General features: G+C 41.1%; 1 protein-coding gene across 5 annotated transcripts in view; it reads right to left on the reverse strand.

Annotated features, from left to right (window-relative positions):
* Nucleotides 1-8,291, reverse strand: part of DTNA (dystrobrevin alpha) — a 433,908-nt gene extending 425,617 nt beyond the window's left edge. For all 5 annotated transcript variants that reach the window (XM_060405357.1, XM_060405353.1, XM_060405347.1 and 2 more), the window contains exon 1: nucleotides 8,078-8,291. The gene's annotated coding sequence lies outside the window, so the exon portion shown is untranslated. The remainder of the gene's footprint in view (nucleotides 1-8,077) is intronic.
* Between the last annotated feature and the right edge of the window lie 5,771 nt (nucleotides 8,292-14,062).

Below are 14,062 nucleotides of genomic sequence, written 5' to 3' on the forward strand. Positions count from 1 at the left end.
TCAGAGGAACTAAAACAAAAACAGAGAGGAAAAAAATCCCAAAATTAAAATGGCAGACATACAGTCTTAATAAAATGTAAATCTGTAAATATACAAATGAAAAAATAGAGATTTGCAAAATCAATTAAAATATGTAACCCACTGGTAATGTATGAACAAAGAATTCAGATCCAATATAATGATACAGGCAGGCTGAAAGCAGGAAGTTAAAAAAAAATCAAGTAAACATCAATCAAATTAAAAAAAGGAATGTCTATATTAATATCAGATTCAGTAGACTTTAAGCAAATAAAATTATCACATATAAAGAAGAGTATCATGTTAGGATAAAATACTCAATATACCAAGTCATAGCAATCCTAAATTTATATATACCAAACAAGAGAGCTGCAAAGTATAGTCAAACTGATAGATGCAAAAAGAGAAATAAAAATTATAATTGGAAATTTCACAAATTATTTCAATAACGAATAAAACAACTAGACATTAAATTAGTAAAGACATACAAAAATTTATCAGCACCATCAACCAACAGGATCTAACGAGCATTTATATAACACTCTATCAAAAAACAGTGAAATACACACTCTTTTCAAGTGCCCATGGGACATAAACCAAGACAGACAACATTCTGGGCCATAACATAAACCTAAACTAATTCTAAAAGCCTGAAATCATACACGGTGTGTTCTCTGACTAAAATGGAGAAAGATAACACAAGAAATAAGGTTCTCTAACCAAAACAGAGAAAGATGACAGAGAAATCTCCAAACATTTGGAAAGTAAATGCCACCCTTCAAATAACCCCACAGATCAAAGAGGAAATCTCAGGAGAAATTTTGAAACTAGTACTTGAGCTAAATTAAAATGAAAACACAACATACCAAAATATATGGGACTCAACAATAGCAGTGCTTCCAGGAAATTTATAGCATTAAACACATGGACTAGATATAGTCTGTCTTTTCAGGTTATGTTTGTCAATGTAAAATAACCATACAGTATGATTGATATGTTTACCTGTATTACTTTTTATAACAATATACGGTAACACACTTAACACTTCTGTTCATGTTGGTGCAGGTGACAAAAAGACACACACGTGGTTGTTCAGTTTTCTGTATCATGTTGATACTATCAAATCTGTTCGGAAAACACAGCTACACTGCAGATCTTGGCACCGTTCTTGACTTGTGCTTGTTGTCAGAAAGGCTATCTCCTGCATTTATTCAAATCAGAGTTTTATTGACATTCCTTGACTAAATCCAACCCCCGCTGACAAAGAGGGATATCATCAATTTTATAAGTTTAGACTCTACTTCCTTTGCTGGCGGTTTAATGCAGGAATTGCCTTTCTAGGTTGAAATTCTAAAACACAATTGTTATATAAAATCATAAGTCATCTTTATGTGATAAAAACTATTGACGTGAACTGGATAAATCCATCCGGGAACAATCAGGTCTGTTCACTAATATCGCAGTTTACTTCCATCTGAGTTATCTGATAAAACGGCACTTCTCTTTCATCTTCCAGTTAGGAGTGGTCATAGGACTTGCTCTGGCCAATAAAATATGAGTAGCAGCAGCAGCTGCTCCTTCTGATAGAAGCCTTTTAAGAATTTGTGAGTGACCCACCATGTTTCCATGTGTTTGATGAATCAGTGATGGGGATGCTGTAGATGACAGGGGTTTTATGAGCCTGGGTTACCATGTGAGGAAGATGTAAAATAGCCAACAGGGCACAAAGCATTAGCAAGAAATAACTCTATGTTCATTTCAGTACCCAAGATTTTAGTTGTTTGCTATCACTGAATAACCTAAACTATTACAACTGAGTAACATATTTTGTGTTTTATTGGCCAACAGGGCAGAACGCATTAGCAAGAAATAAATCTATGCTCATTTCAGTAACCAAGATTTTAGCTGTTTGCTATGACTGAATAACCTAAAGTATTGTAACTGAGTAACATATTTTGTGTTTACATTAAACACACAAAACTCTTTGCAATAGGATAGTGCACTGTGGCATCAAATTGTAAACTACAATTAAAGAATTATTCATTGTTGTATATGATGGTAACTTCCACTCTGATAGCACATACACACACACACAATCAAGCTTTGAGTCTCTTTCCTTATGATATAAATCGGAATAACATTTTATTAATTACTCTGTGATGCTTTGTATGGTGGGGAGCATATAGAGAAATAATGTATCACATTCTCCATGAGTTACAGAAAATGTACACATTGCCTAGAATGTTTCCAAAAACTTCAAAGAAGATAGTTGAGTATTTGTATATATGCACTCAGTATTACTTGTGAGTCATCGTTAACAGTAACATTAATCATATCAAATGCCTATGTGTGCATGCTAATTTGCTTCAGTCCTGTCTGACTCTGTAACACTATGAACTGTAGTCTGCTAGGCTCCTCTGTCCATGGGATGCTCCAGACCAGAATACTGGAGTGGGTTACCATCCCCTCCTCCAGGCAATTTTCCCAACCCAGGGATTGAACTCATCTCTCTTACGTCTCCTGCATTGGCAGGTGGGTTCTTTACCGCTAGTGCCACCTGGGAAGCCCGTATCAGCTACATATGACCCAGTACTTTCAGGGAGCAATAACACTGATTGATATCTTCAAACACTGTGCATAAACCTTTACATGCATTAGCACACCTAACCCATTAGTGCTCTACCTTACTAATCACATGTGCCATGTGTTTTTATTATCTGGATAATACTTAAAATAACTAAGTTTACTTTAAAATAACTAATATTTTAAGTAACTAATAGTTAAAATAACTATGAGTCATGTCATAAGTTCCCAGTGTAAAGATTATAGATGTCCATCAGCAGATGAATGGATAAGAAAGCTGTGGTACATATACACAATGGAGTATTACTCAGCCGTTAAAAAGAATTCATTTGAATCAGTTCTGATGAGATGGATGAAACTGGAGCCAATTATACAGAGTGAAGTAAGCCAGAAAGAAAAACACCAATACAGTATACTAACATATATATGGAATTTAGGAAGATGGCAAGGACGACCCTGTATGCAAGACAGGAAAAAGACACAGATGTATATAATGGACTTTTGGACTCAGAGGGAGAGGGAGAGGGTGGGATGATTTGGGAGAATGGGAATTCTAACATGTATACTATCATGTAAGAATTGAATCGCCAGTCCATGTCTGACGTAGGGTGCAGCATGCTTGGGGCTGGTGCATGGGGATGACCCAGAGAGATGTTGTGGGGAGGGAGGTGGGAGGGGGGGTCATGTTTGGGAACGCATGTAAGAATTAAAGATTTTAAAATTAAAAAAATAAAAAAATAAAAAGATTAACATGGACTTTTAAATTGTACCAAGGTAATTCAACAGGTGTTTTTATATTATATTTTATATCCCTTTTTCAGTATACAGTACTCTGAACAACAACACTGGGGGTAGATGAAACAGATGACTTTAAATTCTTAAGTTTACTAACGGTCATAGAACTTCAGACTGTTAAAGATATTTACCTAATTATTTGAAATGCCAAAGTATATATCTGTGATATTAGAAATTTCAGTAGTTTCAAATGGTGCTGAAGTTACTATTTTTGAATTCAAAAATATATAATATATAATGAGAAATTCCCCATAATCCAGCAGTTACCAGGCTTTAGGCATTTATATATCAATACCTGTCCTTGCTTTAGATAATTTGCATGTAAAATATGGAGCAAAAAGCACTGACATAAGGGAAGTTATAAGTTTTTTCACTTGTTTGAATTGCAGGAAAATAACCAAACGATCAGTTGAGGAGGTGTTATGATTTTTAACAATGATGGGGACTTAATGCATTAATAAAACTATGAATCAGATATTACATGTTACCAGTTAACAGCATGAACTAAAGAATCAATATTAGATTCAGAATTTCTACCTGTGTGACAGTGGCCATGATTACCGTCCTGCTCGTTGCCTCAGTTTCCTCCTCTGTAAAATGGGGGTAATGGTAATACAGGCAGCCCTCATTTGGCTACTGTGAAGAATACCTGAGTTACTCTATATAGAGCCACAGAAGATGTCTGGCACACAGTAGTCAATGAGTTTAGTTATTATTATGTTTGCTTTACGTTATTAATACACATTTGCTCAGCACACTCAACACTTAAGCTCACCTCTCTTACTCTGGTGCCTCTTTTCTTCCTACAGACACTTCTGGGAATCTTACGGATGTGTGATAAATCAATTACATTTCTATTTTGAGACATCCTGCCACTTTAACAACAAGCAAACACATATACACACAAACACACACAACTATTTCTTTAAAATTCAAAGTTGTTGTTAAGGCAAAGAAAGACAATGGTTACCCTTCATTAAATTTAAATATCTCTTCGAAAATAAGAGTAATAACCAGGGAAGGGTAGTACATGCTCTCTACAGGCTGTAAAAAGTACTGTGAAAAGGATTTTTGTGATTTTCTCTATGACCAAAGGTGTATGATGAGGGGAAATAATGTATCTAATGGTGACTAGAAATGTGTAAAGGTAACTAGAGGGAGACACAGGTCTCTAATCCAGAAAACACTGAGGAAAGCATGTAAGAACACACGGGATAGCACAGGGAACTCGACGTAATGCACTGTGGTGACCTGAATGAGAAGAAAGTCCAAAAGGGAGGGGATACGTGTATCTGTTGGACAAGGAAATGGCAATTCACTCCAGTGTTCTTGCCTGGAAAATTTGACGGACAGAGGAGCCTGGTGGACTACAGTCCAAGGGGTCACAAAGAGTTGGTCATGGCTGAGCATGAGCACACATATGTATTATGTACGTCTGAATCACTCTGCTATACAGTAGAAACTAACACGACATCGTAAAGCAACTAGGTACCAAATAAAAATTAATTAAAAAAAATAAATCTTAGTAAACCTCTCCTCATACATTATGTCTCTGTAAACAGGGGACTTCTAATGCATCTTGTTCCAAACCTCCCTGTCTTGTCCGGAATCCTTTATTACACATTCTTACTGCATTCCTTCTTTCGGAACTCCATTTATGTGTATGACAATTGGATTGAAGTCTGGCCCCTGGGCTGGCAGGGCGCTCTCATTTTTTCCGCTCACCATGCAACCTCAGTTCTCCGCCCAGACCCTGCAGCAAAGAGCCTCTCAAGAGGCAGAGACAACACAGTTCTCCCGAAACTAGAGGCAGGGGACTTGAAGGGAAAAAGTCATGTCAAATCTCCCAGGTGAGATAAAAGTAGTGAGAGAATGCTTTTTCTAAAATAAGTAACAGAAACTGGAAAACTGGAACAGATGAGTCAGTTAAGAAAGGATATATGGACACTCCATAGGATTTATGCCTTGATAACCATCAACACTTTATATAAACAGACATGGAAAGTTCAATTTCAATATCAAAAAAGTGTGTGCCTGATGGAATGCAACCTTCCTGACTGCAGTACTCTCTAGCACCCCCAAATAGAGATGGACAATACCTTGGGATGTGGAAGAGTTTAACTACTGAAGATAATTCTTTTCACATCCAAAGATCATGTCTCCCTGTAGTTCAGTTAGAGTCTACTCTTTTTTCACATGTAATGTTGAATTAGTATGGATTTGATATATGTATACTGAATTTAATGAAACTGAAAACCAGACTTAAGGAAATCTATGAATGTCAGAATAATTTTGAAACTCATTATGTGAAACAGCAATTAAATTTACTTGAAAAAATAACAGATGAAGACCTAAGAGAGATATCTGTCTAATAAAACAAATATTAAGAGCTCCATGATAAACTCAGATGAGACATAATTCTCTAAATACGTGCAGATGGGCTTTACCCCACTGAGACCTTTCTTCACATCATGATTCATTTAGAACAAGTGGAGACGTTTACAGTATTTCAGCTTAGTACTAATGAAAAAATGTGATTTCCGTCTTCACTGCTATACAACTTTGTCTAAAGCACATACAACTGGTGAAAAGCCATGACATACACGAACACCCTCGCAATATAGCCTGCTTCTAATCACTGAGAGTTGAAAGAGAATTGCATAATTCTTCTTTTAAAACTGCCTAAGCTCTTGTCAGAGTGATTGAATTAAAGATGATTAAACTTGCTCAAAAATTCTGCAAGATGGGGTTCGGAAGGAAATGATGGCCCTGCTTTGAGCAAAGTAACAGACTAATACCTTAGGAAGTTTAAAATTAAGTGCAAACAAATATATAGATTCAGGTGCCTGCTTTATAATAATTGACTTTGCTGATAGATAAATCTTACCTGCTGAAAATCTTAATTTAGCTGATAAATACTACTTTAAAGCATAATTGTTGTAGGAAACGGTCAGTTTTGGCAAAAGGAAAAGGCTCAAAGGATAGTTGCCATAATTGCCATTAAAATTTAGGAAAATGTTAATTGTCCCCAACACGTAGAACATAGTTATGAGGTTCATCTTGGTAGAAATGCGGTCAATATATCAAATATATAAGAAAAAAGACAGTACAATGAAGTCCTATTTTTATGAAAAAAATATATATGTTGGTTTAGAGTTCACCGAAGGCTCAACTGGTCTTTAACATTTAAAGCCCTGCGACCTTGGGTAAATGACTTCACCGCTCTGTGTCTGGATTTCCTCATATTACCCACTCCTTATGGTAGTGTTAGAACTGAGTGAATAAAGCTAAAGTTCATAGAACTGTTTTTTCCATAAAGTTTCTACCCTTGGAATAAGCAAAATAAGTCTTTTTTTGTAAAAGAAATGAATAATTATGCATACTTCAACAATATAGGTTACTGATATGTTCAAAAGGAAACACCACTCATTAAACCCCAAGTGATCATAACAGATAATAGCAAACTCGAACAGAACCATAACTCAAAAGACCCTTTTAACAGAGCAACAGTGAACCTAATGGCGTTGAATTTCACCGCCAGAGTACAGCCAAGACTCCCCACTCCACCTCCACTCAGGTCCTACACTTACCTTCTCAAAGTCAAACCTCAAGCTCACCAAAGAGGAAAGTTTTACTTCCAAGTCCGAGCCTTGGTACCACTGAGCCCAGCCCCGCATCCCTCATCTATTCTTGGCGTTGGTCTTTGGACAGACACCTCGCCACCTCCCATTCCGGTACCAGAACGAACCTTGCGTCCACCCTGGGCCCAAAGGAAAACTCCAGGCTCCCAAAGCCGAAGACACTCCTCTCTCCTCGACCTGCTCCGTGCCCACCCAGCCGCGCCGCGCCCCACTCCCCGCGCCCGGCGCCCACACCCACCCGACCCCGCCGCCCGGGCACCGCAGTGCATTGCAACACGCGCCGACGCCGCCGGCTGGAGAGGACCCCGGCGCGGATTTCCCGCTCAATAGTAGCCCCCCAGCCTGCTCCCCACGTGAGTGTCATCCTTCACGGAGGGGAGCAAGCCACCTCCCAGCTGCTCAGCCCGCGGGGACCACCGAGAGGGCATCGGGGACCACAGAAACAACTCAACCCGCGGCGCGCGGCCCGGCCTCGGCGGGCGGGCGGCCGAGATGTACCTGCGCGGCCCCGCGCCCCCGGGCCGGCCCTCCTGCCGCAGCCGCTCCCGCCGTCCCGCGGGCCCGAGGCACCGCCCGCCGCCCGCCCGGGGAGGCGCCGCGCCGCAGTCCCGGCTGCAGCGCCCGGCACATGCTTGGCGCCGCCGGCGGCCGGCGCGGGCGCACAGGTGGGAACCCTGCGAGTGGGCGTTGGGGCGATTCCCTGCCTGCCGCCGCGCTCGCCGCCCGCCTTCCACTCGACTTTGCCGGGTGCGCGGCGCCTGCCCTTGCTCCGGCGGCGGCCGAGCCTCCCGGGCCCGCGCCCCGGCGCCGGGGGCGGCTGCGGTCCCTGCGCCGCTGGAGCTGCGCGTCACCGGGCATCTCCCGCCTGGAGGCTGGCTCGGCGGGCCCCCGGGGCGGCCGGGGGGCAGCGCGCGGCAGCCGGGCCCCGCGCCCACCCCTTGGGCCCCCTCCACCCCCGCGCCCTCCCCCACTCCCCAGCTGTCAAGGGAGAAAACGCCTTGCACACACACACACACACACACACACACACACACACACACCTTGGAATGGACGGCCGCCCCAGTCACCGACTCGCCAAACTCTTCGAAGGTGTCCACCGGTCTGTCGGGTGGTTTGGGCATGGAGTAGGAGCCGCTTTCTTATTATTTAATAATGTTGGAAGTGTCGAGTCCGCTGCCAGAGTTGTGGGTCATGTGGGCACAGCAGAGCCTGGCTACTGCCAGTACCAGGGTTTCCTGAGGATCCTGAAACTATGATCTCATCCTCCTCATCCGCCTCCCCCGCCCCTCTCTCCGCGGGCGCGCACGCACAGCACACATACACACACATACACACGCGCACACACGCACACACGCTCCCACTGCCTGCACTATCCTCCTTCTTGGACCGAAATATTCTGCCTGGGAAATACAGTGTTCACGCTCTTCATTGAAAAAAAAAAAAAAAAGGAAAGAAAAAAAAAAAAGCCTTCGGGAGAATGATTTTTCTCTTTGAAAGCCTGATTTATGTGCTTTGTTTATTTCCTACAGTTGGTCCTCACACGTGCAAGGGAGCTGAACAGAGCCTCAGAATTAAAATTAAAAATAATCGTCCTTTTATGTTGACCCAGATTTTGGTCAGAACCCAGGACTCAAACAGTCCAATTTCCATTTAAAACAGAGGCAATAATACACCAGGTTTGAATATGGAATAGAAATAACATCTGAGATGTGTGCAGTGGGTTTCTTTCCCAAGCTGCAAAAACATCTCACAAACATTACCTCATTTATTTGCAGAACATCTTTGCAGAGAAGGTGGGAGAGAGGGCAACTAGTACTGTCACTTCGGAAACACAGAAGCACAGGACAGAGAGCATGACTTATCCAAGTTCACCTAGGCTGGTATGTCACTATAAATAAGTGCACAGCTACTCCCAGTTTGCTAATTCACTATAATCATTCCTGGAAACTTGAGGCACTGAACCATAATGAAGATATTTTTGATTATTTGTAAGCGATTCATGGGGTCACAAAGAGTTGGACACGACTGAGCGACTGAACTGAACTGAAGTGACCTGCTACCAAAGATTGCAAATTAATTAATTAATTATTCTCTATGTATGGGTTTCCATAGAATGTTCTCCTGCGTACTTGCATAAATCTCCAGTTTCATGTTTTCATTTAACTGGGGAATGTTTTAGGCCTGTGTGTCTGTGTGTGTCGTCATATTCATTTGAGTGGTTTAAACTGCTTAAATAGCAATATCATGCAAGTTTAGTCAATGTTTTGAGGGTAGTCACCAATTTCATAATGATTTCTAAATTCCACTCAATCCCCTTTTAAGTGCCTGGTGTATATGAAGAACTGTGCTATGTTTTGAAGGATACAAAGGACTTTAACGCATGGAACCTGTCCTCCATTAGTTTATATCTAGTTGTTGAGACAAGATATACATATACACAGGAAATTTCCTGGTGGTTAAGATTTTGCCTTCCAATGCAGGGGGCGCAGGTTCAGTCCCTGGTCAGGGAGGTAAGTCCCATGTGCCACCAGCCAAAAAACCAAAACATAAAACAGAGCAATATTGTAACAAATTCAGTAAAGGTTTAAAATATAAGCATACACTCACACACACACACACGTTTTTGCTGGGTGATTTGCAGGTGAAACCCTTTATTATTTTTGGTGTTATAAATTATTACAGAAAGTACAAGATACACTCTTTTTCTTTATACCTGTTATCTGTTCCATGTTAAAATTGTTTTCTCTGTCTTTGTGTTCCCAGTCTTAATCTGTCTTTGGCGCGCACAGAATCTCAGTGGCCGAGGAAATACATTATCTTGCCGTTCATCTGCACATGCAATGTACTCACATAAACACCACGATTTCTAAACTATTTTAATAGTTCTCACAAAAGAGCACTCTTTAATAGCCTTGTATAGGTGTCTACAGCAAAATTCAGCATCTAACCAGTCTTCTAATAATTCAAACAGAGGAGAAATGTGAGAGAGAGAATAAAGCAAGAGAAGGCAGAAGAGAACCAGATAAAAGAGGCTGGGGCAGGGGAAGGGAAGAATAAAAGAAAATTAAGAAATTACAAGAAGAGGGAGAGAAGAAGAGTAAAAACATAAAAGGAGATAAAGAGGATCAACTTTCAAGTGAAAGCTTAAAGTTTCTAAATTTTGCTGCATGGAAAATAAGTTTAAGAAATCATAGGCTTTTTATTGTTCTCAAATATTACTTTTTGGTAAGCTTATTGGAATTTAATGGTAAAGAAACCAGGTGTCAGTCCTGCAGAGGCTACCCTGAATAATCTCAATTTTAGTAATTCTGTACAGGACCACTAGAAGAAATAAATCAACTGACCTATCAATATAATAGAATAATAAAAATGATAGTGGGATCAAATAACCATGATATAGTTAAAATTTTTAAGAGGAAATCAACACCAAAATTCAGAGAAGTATATGGGAAAGTGAAAGTGAAGTCACTCAGTTGTGTCCGACTGTTTGTGACCCCACGGACTGTATGTAGCCTGCCAGGCTTCTCCATCCATGGGATTTTCCAGGCAAGAGTACGGGAGTGGGTTGCCGTTTCCTTCTCCCGGGGATTGTCCCCAAAGTTATATTAAAGTGGGCAACAGAGTTAAGCTTGCCATATTTAAAGGAAAATAATAGTAATATAGTAGCTTATCATTTTAAAGCACTTAAGATTTTTTCATAAGTCTTTATTAAGCCTAAAATCACCTAGAGCCAGACATCCTGGAATGTAAAGTCAAGTGGGCCTTAGAAAGCATCACTATGAACAAAGCTAGTGGAGGTGATGAAATTCCAGTTGAGCTATTTCAAATCCTGAAAGATGATGCTGTGAAAGTGCTGCACTCAATATGCCAGCAAATTGGGAAAACCCAGCAGTGGCGACAGGACTGGAAAAGGTCAGTTTTCATTCCAATCCCAAAGAAAGGCAATGCCAAAGAATGCTCAGACTACCGCACAATTGCACTCATCGCACACGCTAGTAAAGTAATGCTCAAAATTCTGCAAACCAGGCTTCAGTAGTACCTGAACCATGAACTTCCAAATGTTCAAGCTGGTTTTAGAAAAGGCAGAGGAACCAGAGATCAAATTGCCAACATCTGCTGGATCATGGGAAAAGCAAGAGAGTTCCAGAAAAACATCTATTTCTGCTTTATTGACTATGCCAAAGCCTTTGACTGTGTGGATCACAATAAACTGTGGAAAATTCTGAAAGAGATGGGAATACCAGACCACCTGACCTGCCTCTTGAGAAACCTATATACAGGTCAGGAAGCAACAATTAGAACTGGACACGGAACAACAGACTGGTTCCAAATAGGAAAAGGAGTACGTCAAGGCTGTATATTGTCACCCTGCTTATTTAACTTCTATGCAGAGTACATCATGAGAAATGCTGGACTGGAAGAAGCACAAGCTGGAATCAAGATTGCCGGGAGAAATATCAATCACCTCAGATATGCAGATGACACCACCCTTATGGCAGAAAGTGAAGAAGAACTAAAGAGCCTCTTGATGAAAGGGAAAGAGGAGAGTGGAAAAAGTTGGCTTAGAGCTCAACATTCAGAAAACTAAGATCATGGCATCTGGTCTCATCACTTCATGGAAGATAGATGGGAAACAGTGGAAACAGTGTCAGACTTTATTTTGGGGGGCTCCAAAATCACTGCAGATGGTGATTGCAGCCATGAAACTAAAAGATGCTTACTCCTTGGAAGAAAAGTTATGACCAACCTAGATGGCATATTGAATAGCAAAGATGCTACTTTGCCAACAAAGGTGCATCTAGTCAACGCTATGGTTTCTCCTGTGGTCATGTATGGATGTGAGAGTGGGACTGTGAAGAAAGTTGAGTGCTGAAGAACTGATGCTTTTGAACTGTGGTGTTGGAGAAGACTCTTGAGAGTCCCTTGGACTGGAAGGAGATCCAACCAGTCCATCCTAAAGGAGATCAGTCCTGGGTGTTCATTGGAGGGACTGTTGCTGAAGCTGAAACTCCAATATTTTGGCCACCTCATGCGAAGAGTTGACTCATTGGAAAAGACTTTGATGCTGGGAGGGATTGGGGGCAGAAAGAGAAGAGGACAACAGAGGACAAGATGGCTGGATGGCATCACCAACTAGATGGACATGAGTTTGAGTGGACTCTGGGAGTTGGTGATGGACAGGGAGGCCTGGCATGCTGTGATTCATGGGGTCGCAAATAATCGGACACGACTGAGTGACTGAACTGAAATGAACTGAACTGAACTGAATTATAATTAGCGGTGGACTCCTCTGTGGGTTTAATTTTAAAAGAATGTAATAATATTTCTTAGTTTTTCACACATTGAATGAAGTGCTGAACATTGTCACTCTGTTTTAGAAATATCATTTATATTTTGTGATCAGTCAGCCATAAAGATGCTGCTCGGCACAGTTCAACTGGATGGATTCCTGGGCATAGATCGCAATGGTGACTTATAATTCAGGATTTTGCACAGGCTGTTGGAGTTAAACTAGAAGCCTTAGCATGTATAAGAATCTAATGGCTTTGCCGTATTTCTAGGAGATTTCTACACAAGCAGTGGAGGCCTGCATTGAGCAACAGTATATCAGAAGCACTTTCCTTTTGGTCTGCATACTCTTGGAAGGATTTGTTTTAATCAGAGATATATTTAGGCTGGATGATTATGAAGTGTGTTTCAGAAATATGTTACAACTCCAGTGGCTCAACAATCACTAGCCGTTTTGTCGGAATATTTTCACTTAGAGAAAAAAAGTATTTTTAGTAGGACTATGCAAACTTGGGCTTCCCAGGTGGCACCAGTGGTAAAGAACCCTCCTGCCAATGCAGGAGACTTGAGACACTGGTTCGATCACTAGATCAGGAAGATTGTCTGGAAGAGGGCACAGTAACTCACTCCAGTATTCTTGCCTGGAGAATCCCATGGACAGAGGAGCCTGGCAGGCTGTAATCCACAGGGTCGCAAAGAGTTGGACATGACTGAAGCTACTTAGCACGCATGCCCACATGCACACCTAATTTAGGCTACCTTTATCAAGGTATATTTACTATTTTGCTCTTCTAATTTCTTGAGATTTAAAATAGGTTACAGTGAAAATGAGGATGGCCATAGTTCAAATCAGAACGTTGACTATGTTACAGTGAAACTACATGTGTATTTGTGTTTTATTAACATAGTGATATATGGAGTATATATGGGTTATAGGCCAAATTGGAATGATTACTCTCATCTGTGAGTTGGTCATAGTTTGGGGGCAATAAGGAGTTAATCCTTCTGGAGTATTTAAAAGATTTGAATGACAAAAATAAAAAAGAAAATAGATTCAAAAGTGTTGAAGAAGTAAAGATGTCACTATTTTATCAGTTAAAAATACTATATCTCCTGGCTATAGACTACTGTTTCAGAGGAGGATGATATGGGAGCTTGACCAACACAGAATTTACATCAATACAGCTCCTCTGATACACTGATTAGCTTTCAAGAATGATTAGTGATCCAACAACAGGTTGTGATGATCGATCAATGGAGATGTGGCTTGGGGGATTCATGGTGAGATGATTATTTTGGTGTGACAGCTACCACATTTGGAGACCAGAGTGGGCCCTGGGCAGAGTTATGAAGTGGCTGAATTTCGTACCTGCCTTTTTTTCCCCCAATGTCCACCCTTCCAGTAGAAGTTCTGCCTTCTCTCTGGCTCCTCAGGATATTCAGAACCCTTTGCTGTTCTCTGATGTTCTAAGATACTACTATTTTAGCACTCATCAGTCTCAGAGAACGTGGGCTTCTGACCTCCACTGAAAGGTGTAAATTATGAGCTAAGCAATCATGTAAAGTGAGGGGTGTCCGGATGTGCTGATGTTCATGAACACCAAGGGCATTCAATCAGCCTCTTCACGCATCAGTCTGAGATACATATTTAAGTAAAGTTAGTACCTGTTTGGACTTCCCAGGTGGCCCTCGTGGTAAAGAGCCTGCCTACCAACACAGGAGACATGAGAGACTCA

The sequence above is a fragment of the Ovis aries genome, chromosome 23, assembly GCF_016772045.2.
Source record: "Ovis aries strain OAR_USU_Benz2616 breed Rambouillet chromosome 23, ARS-UI_Ramb_v3.0, whole genome shotgun sequence".
Taxonomy (NCBI): Eukaryota; Metazoa; Chordata; class Mammalia; order Artiodactyla; family Bovidae; genus Ovis; species Ovis aries.